We start from the raw sequence: 12,051 nt of genomic DNA on the forward strand, positions 1-12,051 counted from the left end.
CCCACCTAACTTGTACACTTGGCGAATGGGTAAAAAGCTTCTTCTACCTTGCCTGATTTAGGTTTTCTTGTGGATGTGATAATCACTCCCAAAAAAGTGATGAAAACATAACGGACGGACAGATAATAATTGTCTGAAAATTAAAAATCAAAATTTTCACTCCAGGGAAGACTTGATCCAAGGACTTCTCGTTCCGCAGTCGCTCACGCTAACCACGGGACCACGGCGCTCCTTGGCTCACATTGCCCTTGATGTTGCCTATCTTGCACATGGACTACTCAGTTTGTGTATGCTGCTTATTTTTTCCATAGTTACACATAACTTCTTCCTGTTTTCTCGATTGATCTGTGTTCCGTTTTTCAAGGCCTATCCACTATGCCAACTTATAACTAAATCTCAGGAGGCTGCGATGGGGAGGTTCCCTTGTGAGTATGTCTATATGGTATTTCTGTACGGGGTGTATAAAGGAAACGCTGCTGCTTGTAGAAGATTAGCTGGATTTCTAATACTGTCGGTACTAAGGAGCAGTGTCAGCACTTGTTAAGGTAATCATTATAAATATGTTTGCATACAGCCACTAATAGGAATGTAGTAATCATCACAGCGTTTCTGGAGTTAAGCCTTCATCATCTCGCTATTTGAATCAATCCTGTATAAACATTGTGCCAGTAATTGAAGCAGTTAGGTTAAATGGATTAAACATTATTAGACAGAGAAATTCAGAAATACATGAATAAAAGTCACTTAGAATTAACTTAATAGGAAGGCCGGGAAGATCAGGTGTAATGGGTGCATGAAAAATGTGAAGAAATCGAAAAATGAATGATTGTTGGAAGAACTGACTCAGTATATAGCAAAATCAAAACAATCTTCAGTACAATTAAAAGCAAGAGCAGTAATATAGATAGTGCAACAGTAATTCCAGGGTTTCATGCCAAGGAGAGAGAGGATAGATGGAATTAGTACACTCAGACCTGTCTGAGGTGGATGACTTGTCTGGTGACGGGATAGAAGAAGAAACAAAAGTCAAGAGGTAAGAGATAAGAGATCTAGTATTAGAACCATAATCTGAAAAAGCTTAGGAAGACTTACGAACAAGTAATGCAGTAGGTATAGATAACAATACTATTAGTATTTCTGAAATCATTGGGGGAAGTGGCAACAAAACGACTATCCATATTTATGTGTAGAATGTATCAGACTGGCGCCATACCACTAGACTTCCGGGAAAACATCGTTCACGCAATTCCGAAGAATTCTAGAGCCGACAGGTATGAGAATAATCGCATTATGCGCTTAACAGCTCACGCATCCAAGTCCCAGACAAGAATAATATACAGAAGAATAGAAGAGAAACCTATGTATATGTTAGATGAAGACCAGTTTGGCTCTAGGAACGGTAACGTCACCAAAGAGGAAGTTCTGACGTTGCGGTTCATAATTGAAGCAAGACTAAAGAAAAATGAAGGCCAGTTCACAAAATTCCTCGACTGGAAAAAACGTTTGATAATGTCAAAAGGTGCAAGGTATTCGAAATTCTAGAAAAACAGGGCAGGCTACAGAGATAGTCGAGTAATATACGATGGTTGACTGAAAAGTAATGCCTCCACCTACGTAACTCTTCAACAGTTGGCAGCATTGGTATGCGGCAAGCAATGGTTTGTTCTGTAGCCTCTACTCTACAGCTCCAGTTGGCGGGATGCCTTAGCATTGAACGATTGTGTTGTTACAGCGTAAAGTATGGAACCCTGTGCTGACGGTCGTTCATTGCGATTTCAGCAACGCGCAGTCGTTGAATTCTTTACAGCAGAAGGTGTCACCCCAAAGGAGATTCATCAAGAGAATGAAAGCAGTTTATGGTGATTTTGTTAATGTGAGTACTGTGCGTCGTGGGAGAGTAAGCTTAAAAATGTTGAGGCGGGAACATCTGACCTATGTGACAAAGAAAGAGTTGGACGTCCTGTGACAGCAACCACCGAGATTCACAAGCAAAATATTGATAGATTGGTTCAGGGCGATCGTCGTATAACTCAGAGAGAAACTGCAAGCACAATCGGCATTTAACAAGAACTTGTGGGTCAGATTATTCCTTTGCTTGGCTATCGGAAGATCTGTGCACGAAGGGTACCCCGGATGCTGACCCCTGAAATGAAAGCAGACAGACTTCACATTTGCCATGAACTCCTCTCGCATTGATGAAGGTGACGCCTTTCTCCATTCAATCGTGACAGGAGACGAAACGTGGGCACACCATTACGGTCCGGAGACGTTGAGAGAACTGTGAAACTGTGGTTGCGGATACAGTGTCGACTTCTTCATGACGGCTTCAGAAAACTTGTTCATCGTTGCCAAAAATGTATCAAACTTGCTGGTGAATATGTGGAAAAGTAAATATTGGTAATTAAAGATCACATTCTAAGGATAATTTCTCCGTTTGATTTGGTAAAATATTCCCATCCGAACCCAATTAACGAAGGTGGACGCATTACTTTTCATTCAACCCTCGTACAGTGTTACAAGAACCAAGCGGGAACAATATGACTGGAAGAGCAAGAACGAAGTGCTCGTGTTAAAAAATGTGTAAGACAGAGAAGTAGCCTTCGCCCCATTGTTCACTCTATACATCGAAAACCAATAACGAAATTAAAGAAAAGTTTCAAGAGTGATAAAATTCAAGGCGAAACACTGTCAATGATAAGATATACTGATGACGTTGCCATCCTCAGTACAAGTGAAGAAGAATTACAGGATCTACTGAAATGAAAAACAGTCTGATGAGTACAGAACACGGAAAGAGAGTAAGTCGAAGGAGGATGAAAGTTATGAGTAATAGCAGGAATGACAAAATTGAGAAACTTAACATCAGAACTGGTGATCACGGTGTCGATGAAATTAAGGAATTCTGATACCTAGGCGTCAAAATAACCCATGCTGCATGGAGCAAAGAGAACATAAAAAGCAGTCTAGTGTAGGCAAAAGGGCATTCCTGGTAAAATGAAGCCTGCTGGTATGAAACACAGACCTTAATTTGAGGAAGAAATGGCAATGAAACACGCACTGTGGGAAAAGAGGAACAGAAGAGAACCGAAGCATTTGAGAAATCGTGCAACAGACGAAAGTTGAAAATGAGGTGAACTGGCAAAGTAAGGAGGTTCTGTGCAGTATCGGCGAGGAAAGGAATATATGGAACACACTGACTAGTCTAAGGAATGGATCCGTTAAGACAACGGAGATTGACTTTTACGATACTAGACAGAGCTGTAGAACGTGAAAACTTTTTAGGAAGACAGGTATTCGAATACCCCAGTAAGTATTTGAGCATGTAGGTCACTCGTGCTGAAAAGTTTCGCAATGGGGAGGAATACTTGGCGCACTGTACCAAATCAGTCAGAAGACTGATAACTAAAAAAGAAAAAAAGTGAGGAGCACAGCTAGCAGTAAATAATGGATTACGATGCAAAGCTGGAAAATCGTCTTATCCATAGAGGCAAGAAGAAACCGAAAGAAGAAACAGGAAGCGATAAGAGGATCACCACTACACCAGAATTTGGAAAAATTTTTCGACCATACAACATCATGGCAAAAAGGTAATGATATATACAGGGTGAGTCACCTAACATTACCACTGGATATATTTCGTAAACCACATCAAATACTGACGAATCGATTCCGCAGACCGAACGTGAGGAGAGGGGCTAGTGTAACTGGTTAATACAAACCATAAAAAAATACACGAAGTATGTTTTTTAACACAAACCCACGTTTTTTTAAAAGGAACTCCGTTAGTTTTGTTAGCACATCTGAACATAAAAACAAATACGTAATCAGTGCCGTTTGTTGCATTCTAAAATGTTAATTACATCCGGAGATATTGTAACCTAAATTTGACGCTTGAGTACCACTCCTCCGCTGTTCGATCGTGTGTATCGGAGAGCGCCGAATTACGTAGGGATCCAAAGGGAACGGTGATGGACCTTAGGTACAGAAGAGACTGGAACAGCACATTACGTCCATATGCTAACACCTTTTCATTGGTCTTTTTCGCTGACGCACATGTACATTACCATGAGGGATGAGGTACACGTACACACGTGGAATAGAGTGTGTCCCGACATGTCAGGCCAATAGATGTTCAATGTGGTGGCCATCATTTGCTGCACACAATTGCAATCTCTGGCGTAATGAATGTCGTACACGACGCAGTTCATCTGGTGTAATGTCGCCGCAGGCTGCCACAATACGTTGTTTCATATCCTCTGGAGTTGTAGGCACATCACGGTACACATTCTCCTTTAACGTACCCCATAGAAAGAAGTCCAGAGGTATAAGATCAGGAGAACGGGCTGGCCAATTTATGCACCCTCCACGTCCTATGAAACGCCCGTCGAACATGTACCTCACGCCTCACGGTAATGTACATGTGCGTCAGTGAAAAAGACCAAAAAAAGGTGTAGGCATGTGGACGTAATGTGCTGTTCCAGTCTCTTCTATACCTAAGGTCCATCACCGTTCCCTTTGGATCCCTACGTAATTCAGTGCTCTCCGATACACACGATCGAACAGCGGTGGAGGGGTACTCAAGCGTCAACTTTAAGTTACAATATCTCCGGATGTAATTAACACTTTACAATGGAACAAACGTCACTGATTACGTATTATTTTGTATGTTCAGATGTGCTAACAAAACTAACGGGGTTCCATTTAAAAAAGCGTAGGTTTGTGTTAAAAAACATACTTCCGTGCAATTTTTTATGGTTTGTATTAACCAATTACACTAGCCCCTCTCCTCACGTTCAGTCTGTAAAATCGATTCGTCAGTATTTGATGTGGTTTACGAAATATATCCAACGGTAACGTTAGGTGACTCACACTGTATAGTTAAAGCATGAAGTCGAATAAGCAAATGTGAACAGGAAGGCATTAGTAAAGTACAGTCTACATTGTGTGAAGCAAATTATACATGTCAGACAAGTACGAAATTTGCAGCAAGATATACGGAGGTTGCAGACGCTTTTAGAATGGGCAACTGCGGCAGAGGGGTGACTGTCAACTGTATTATGAGACTAATCACCACTTGAAAGGTGTAGAAGAGAGCTTAGTGGTGGTACATGTAGATCAGGAAGGAGGGGAAACTGAACTGAGGAACTTGAAATAGCAATCCAACGGTTTGATAATTTAATTAACATACAAAATGGCGAGAACGGTAACGCTTTCTTCAATGGTATTTGAATGATTTTTATGGATGACTTTACAAGGATAAACGTGAACGATTTTGCACAGGTAATCGCTGACATGGTGTCTCTCCACGTCCGTGGTAACATGTTTCGAATGTTATGGAATATTCTGATGGCTCAGTCCAATTGTCAGAGCTGTACACATATTCTAGCAGTGCACTGGAACGCGGTTTATGTGACCGGTGTTCACCACTTTACGAGAGAAACATTTTGGCGGATGAGCAGTAACATCGATAAGAGGAACAAAGAGTCTGGTGCTGCCATTTTTAAAGTAAGACGAGGACTTCATTTTCAAATGTATTTGTTTTTACACTTTGACCTTGTGTGCTTTTGAAGGGCCTGTTTAACTCAGACTGCTCGATAATGGGAGCTTGACTAACATGAGTGGTTGCATTCTGAAATACCCGAACAGATGGTTTCCAAAGTGCAGATCATTTTATTTAAGACTGTTTACTCAAGTTTTCGCTAAACTGTGTAATACTGGTGCAGGCCTGTCGCATCTGAACGTACAAATGAACATAGTGTGGATGAAATAGAAGACATTCAGTTGATACAACGTAGTACTTCTACAAGCACACACAGAATTTCTACATGTATAGGTGTTCCGCAACAATTCGACGGAAATTAAGAATTCACTGTCTTTATATACAGGGTGAGTCACCTAACGTTACCGCTGGATATATTTCGTAAACCACATCAAATACTGACGAACCAATTCCACAGACCGAACGTGAGGAGAGGGGCTAGTGTAATTGTTTAATACAGACCATACAAAAATGCACGGAAGTATGTTTTTAACAAAAAGCTACGTTTTTTTTTAAATGGAACCACGTTAGGTTTGTTAGCACATCTGAACATATAAACAAATACGTAATCAGTGCCGTTTGTTGCATTGTAAAATGTTAATTACATCCGGAGATATTGCAACCTAAAGTTGACGCTTGAAACCTCCGACGTTCAGTTGCGTGTTGTAACAAACACTTCATTGCAGGGGTCAAACAGCTGCAACATACATCGCGTTTCTACAGAATGATCTGCCAACGTTGCTCGAAAATGTCCCACTGGACGCGTCGACGTATGTGGTATCAGCATGATGGTGCACCTGCACATTCCGCAATTAACACTAGGCTGACCCTTGACAGGATGTTCGACGGGCATTTCATTGGACGTGGAGGAGGCATAAATTGGCCAGCCCGTTCTCCTGATCTTACACCTCTGGACTTCGTTCTGTGGGGTACGTTAAAGGAGAATGTGTAGCGTGATGTGCCTACAACCCCAGAGGATATGAAACAACGTATTGTGGCAGCCTGCGGCGACATTACACCAGATGTACTGAGGCGTGTACGACATTCATTACGCCAGAGATTGCAATTGTCTGCAGCAAATGATGGCCACCACATTGAACATCTATTGACCTGACATGTCGGGACACACTCTATTCCACTCTGTAATTGAAAACAGAAACCACGTGTGTACGTGTACCTCACCCCTCATGGTAATGTACATTTGCGTCAGTGAAAAAGACCAATAAAAAGGTGTTAGCATGTGGACGTAATATGCTGATCCAGTCTCTTCTGTACCTAAGATCCATCACCGTTCCCTTTGGATCCCTACGTAATTCGGTGCTCTCCGATACACACGATCGAACAGCGGTGGAGGGGTACTCAAGCGTCAACTTTAGGTTACAATATCTCCGGATGTAATTAACATTTTAGAATGCAACAAACGGCACTGATTACGTATTTGTTTATATGTTCAGATGTGCTAACAAAACTAACGGGATTCCATTTTAAAAAACGTATGTTTGTGTCAAAAACCATACTTCCGTGCATTTTTTTATGGTTTGTATTAACCAATTACACTAGCCCCTCTCCTCACGTTCGGTCTGTGGAATCGATTCGTCAGTATTTGATGTGATTTATGAAATATATACAGCGGTAATGTTAGGTGACTCACCCTGTATATCATTTACAGCGAGATAGAGGTGAAGGCAACAGACTGAAATTTTGTCACGGGCTGGTTAGCAAATCGCCGAATAATACCATTACAACTACTTTCTAATGAAGCCATGTTCATTCGTTAAGGTATCAATAAGAATCGTAGCTCAGATCGGTGGCCCGACTAAAACCCACATACGTGGAACGCTGCTCTGAAAATGTATGGTAAGGTATGACAGATAACGGGTTGATTGGTCCTATTGTGTTACCGAAACAGTCTTACAGAGCACCAGTGAACTTCTTGAAAACAGGCTTCTAGCATTGTTAGAAGAGATTCCTTTGGTTACAAGTATCGGTGTTTTCATGAAGTATGAGGGTGCTCCATAACATTCTAGTCATCAGGTGACACATCATCAAACCCAAAATTCTCCATAAGATGAACCGATAGAAATAGTCATCTTTCAGGCTGTGAGAGTCCCAAGATTTTATCTGGCTACTTTTTGAAAGGCAACATATGCATACAAAAACCAAACAAAAAAGAAAAACTGATCGTTGGGATTATGAATAGCGCTGTCCGTATGGAAGAAGGCAGAGGCGCCCTTACAAGAGCTCCATGTGGTGTTTTACGACAATTACAAAGTGCAATGAAGTCGTAGACGTGAATTGCGAAAATCAAATTCGAACGCAATCATTTGCTTAACACCTTGACTAAGTATTTTTTTGAGTTACATTCGAACAGCTGTGTCTCTGTAAATTAATAAAAACTGGGCACATGTTACATAGAATGTTATATTTAAACTGATTTATTTTACAATCTCCTAAAATATTTACTATACCTGAAACAACATGTGTGTGTATGTGTGTGTGTGTGTGTGTATCACTACCACTCATAAGTAGTGACAAATAAGCCCTAAATACTTTCATGACATGCAGAACGAATACTTGTACTTCTAATGCCCAACGGAACAAACTTAGTGACATGAACTGACTCGTGTAGTGAATAAAAGGTAGTCATACAATATACACATTCATAAATTCAGCGCAACGAAAAGAAATGGGATCCTCAATCTATCATAATTGTAAATAAAACACGTGATGACAACAGTTCGTAGCTGCAAAATTTTAAGCATGTGTTAGCTTTCTGCTTGTAGTGCCCAGCTGTAGAATGGGGCTGTCTCCCAACTTGTGCACACATACATTCAGAATGCTGAAATAATTAATTAATTAGTGGAATCATGTAAAAGCCATGGCTGCCTGTGTACATAACACTGTAACAGTTAAGTGACGCTACACCACACGATGCCTCACAGCAGCACTATAGTACACGCTGATCCACCAACTTATTAGCAGCACCTGAAACCGAATTAGCATGCAGAGAAATTCTGCTTAACATTGCTCATAATTCTCGGTGGGAAGTCCGTTGTTCAGCGGCTATTAATCGGAATGACTGGAACTTACATACGTTACTTACGGAAGACAACAAGATGGCGCCCAGCAAGAGTGGCAGTTTCAAGTACATGAAATACAACTTATAAAGTTTTCGATTAAATGAATTCGTTTAGTGAGTTTAACAAGCAATGTATTGATAATATATTTACTTTAGATACAAGAGAAAAATTGTACAGCCCAAAAGTGATATTTCAAAAATACAGTTCCAAGATTCAACTTTGGAACCAAAGCAACATCTTCTGAAATACGTGATCCGATTCCGTGAAAAATTTAATTTTACATTTCAGCAGAGGTTGACATCTTTGAATCCATAATAGCTCAGAGTGCAGTAAAGCAGTAAGTGATGAAATAAACAGCTTACAAATAGCTGGCGATAGCAACCTATGAGCACCTATTAAACTGTGTGGAAACAAGTGTCTGGATAGCGACGCTCGGAGTGATACAAGCAAACATTCCCGCTCCAACGCTGCCACTTAAACTTCCCTTCATCACAGTAACTAAATGTAGTTGGCCTGGGCCGACTGGTTATGCATTGAAGCGTCTGCTCAACAGCATGGACCTCTGTTAGCAAAGGCATCTTCTTCCTTAACGTCAGAATACAGCACAAAGTGCCCCTTCGACCAAGTGTGAACAACAAGTGACCAAGAATTGATGGCGTGCTACTTTTAAACGAGAAGGAACACATCTCTATACCCTCTAACGGATACTATAGATCCAGAGCAAACTGACTCGCCAAAGACCTAAAATGATAATCAAACACAGAGGTTCCTAAACAGCTTATATCGATAGTTCTAAATCGTTTATAGCCAATTCTTACAGATTGTAGCAAGTATAAGCATTACTATTCACGAAAAAAGGCGAAACATACTGTGCAGAAATGAAAGTGCTGTGTAAGCAGACGCATCGCAATGTCAACCTACATTTACAATGCTTAGAAACTTAGACTTTCTTTCACTGACGGTTTCTCAAAGTCTGTTATTGCCTTCTGCGTTGCACTGAATTACATACGTCTTATTCCTGAAACACGTTCTTAACGGCATGGTAATTACTTCACATCAATGTTTTTGTTAAAAAAAATGTATTGTTAACTTCTGTTAATCAGTTTATAACATACCAGCATCGGCTGTTCAGTACAGTCTCACAATGGCGTTAGCAGCTTTCCTTATTCTTGTGTACACTGCCAAATCTCAGTGTTACACAAACCTCTCCTTCTATTCAACGTTTATCACTTTCGCCTTAATTTTTTTCTCTCCTTGTATTAAATAGTCTGTACAGTCTACCAGCCTGTCACATTTTTTGTAGTTTTGGCTAGATAGTTAGCAATATTTTTTTACAAAGATGATGAGGGCTATAAATTTTGTGACGTGAGACGCGTTCTCTGAACAAAAGCTGCACAAATATATTTACCCAAATTCTTAATATTACTTGATACATGCAATTTAGTTGCTTGTAACTGAGTTCGTAAGCCTCTGCGATTAAAAAGAAAAGCTTTCTCATCATTTTGCAACACGGATTTCAAAATCATAATTCTGTTTGTAATAGACTTATGTTCTGTGATAACTTTATCCTTCGTAGATTTCCAAGCAGGGTTAATAGAGCGCCTACCATCTCGAAATGTGTTGTGTGATTCAGTTGCAGGAAGCGAAAATACCTTTTCTTTCTTCAGTACTGTTTTGTGAATACCTTCCTACTTTTGAAATGTGCTGTTAACTGCAAAGATTGTTAGTCAACAATTGGTTAATATTCCCAGTTACTCACACAGCTTCTTATAAGGTGTGGTTGTGTGCATCTAACACATAATTATAATTACTCTTTTGTGAAGTGATTAACCTTCTGTAATAGTAGCTAAGCCCTAAAATATGTAAAATATGTTGTAGACTTACATATCAGAATTTTTCGAGTTGTTGATATGGCAAAAGCAGTAGAATATAAAACTTTTAGCTGGCCTGCAAAATAGACTTTTAGTTCAAATTTTGGTCAACATGTGGACAATTGGGTAATAGCATCCGGAAACCAATTTTTATTGGTTTTGGTCACGGTACTGTAATCTTTATGTTAGTCGCAAAATGGATCAGTTTTGCCTCTTGACTCATTTAAATTTTGTGGATCACCTCGACAGAATAAGGAATTGACCAAGTATCTAACCCTGTGGAACGGCAATTTCAATCCCTCACTGGGTTTTGAATGACTGCTGCACCTGTGTGTGTACTGAGTGAGAAGCCTAGTATAGCTAGCGACATCCATCATTTCAGTTATTAACTAAACCAAATTGACCCAGTATCGAATCATGTGGATGACACTTGCTATCTCTCCTAATTTTTAAGATGACTAAAGTATCTGTGTCTGAACTTATTGAAAAGTCTAGTGCAAATATCGACATCCTAGTTATTATTTATTAACTGAACCAATCATGGGCTGATTGTAGGACTGATGTACACCCTTCATAATGTTGAAGTTTCCAACTGAACTGTTTTGTACGCTTTGACGACTTTCATCCGTACAACCATCAGCCATTTACATCATTAAATTATGTGGCTTCTGTTAAGTACGGAGCCCAGGTGTGTCTGCAACATCTTCTTCCATTATGAGATGACTCACCCAATATTCATCTGGTTGATTCAAGCGATTTTCCTCAGGTCTGGTGGTCCTTCTTTTGGACTGTCTTCATCTTGGACGGCACCACTTTGTACCTCTGGCAATATGGCCGGCCCTCGCCGTTTCATAGCGGCTGTTCGCTTTAAGATGCCTCTGACGTCAGTGACTGATCTAATGTTATCTAACCTATTTTGCCTTACCTAATCAATCCCAATATAGACCTTCACAAGCCTCTCTGTGCAGTTTTGACGTTTCCGACTCGTATATTCATCAAGCGTCCAGGAATCACAGCCGTAAATCGCGAAAGACACGTTAAAAAAATAGTTTTTTTTTTCAGTTTTAGTGCAATGTTTTACTTCAAGACAGTGGAATGTCTCCCAAGTGTCTCACAGCTCTGCGTGATACATCGAAAGATTTCATATATTATCTCTCCCGTCGTATTTACAAACTGGAAATGGTAAATGTGCTGTCTGAAGTGTCCAGTAGAGTGTTTTTGAGTTGTTTGTACAGTGTTCTATTTTGTAACACAAAATTTGTCTTGGAATGTTTTATGTTCAGTCACACTGTCTGACTTTCCCGATGCGACCTCTGATACGGACGCTTCCACTTCTTCAAAATCCTTTCCAACAGTACATCTCAAAGTTTCTTGCCGTTGACTGTAGTTCCTTCTTTTTCCCAGTTCAATACTGAGATTGTCATTTTCGGGACGGCAGTGAGTATCTTGGGATGGATACCGTCCCCTTGTTTCACTCTTCTGTGAATTGGAAACTCTTCGATTGGTTCTCTGACAATAAGAAAACCTGTGGAAGTTTCGTACATATGTTACTGTATTTTAA

At 40.2% G+C, this 12,051-nt stretch overlaps 1 protein-coding gene across 1 annotated transcript in view; it reads left to right on the forward strand.

Moving 5' to 3' along the window:
• LOC126092834 (protein O-mannosyl-transferase TMTC2-like) overlaps positions 1-12,051 on the forward strand; it is a 445,889-nt gene that overhangs the window by 393,385 nt on the left and 40,453 nt on the right. The gene's annotated exons all lie outside the window — the stretch shown is intronic.

The sequence above is a fragment of the Schistocerca cancellata genome, chromosome 7 (genome assembly GCF_023864275.1).
Source record: "Schistocerca cancellata isolate TAMUIC-IGC-003103 chromosome 7, iqSchCanc2.1, whole genome shotgun sequence".
In the NCBI taxonomy this organism is placed as follows: domain Eukaryota; kingdom Metazoa; phylum Arthropoda; class Insecta; order Orthoptera; family Acrididae; genus Schistocerca; species Schistocerca cancellata.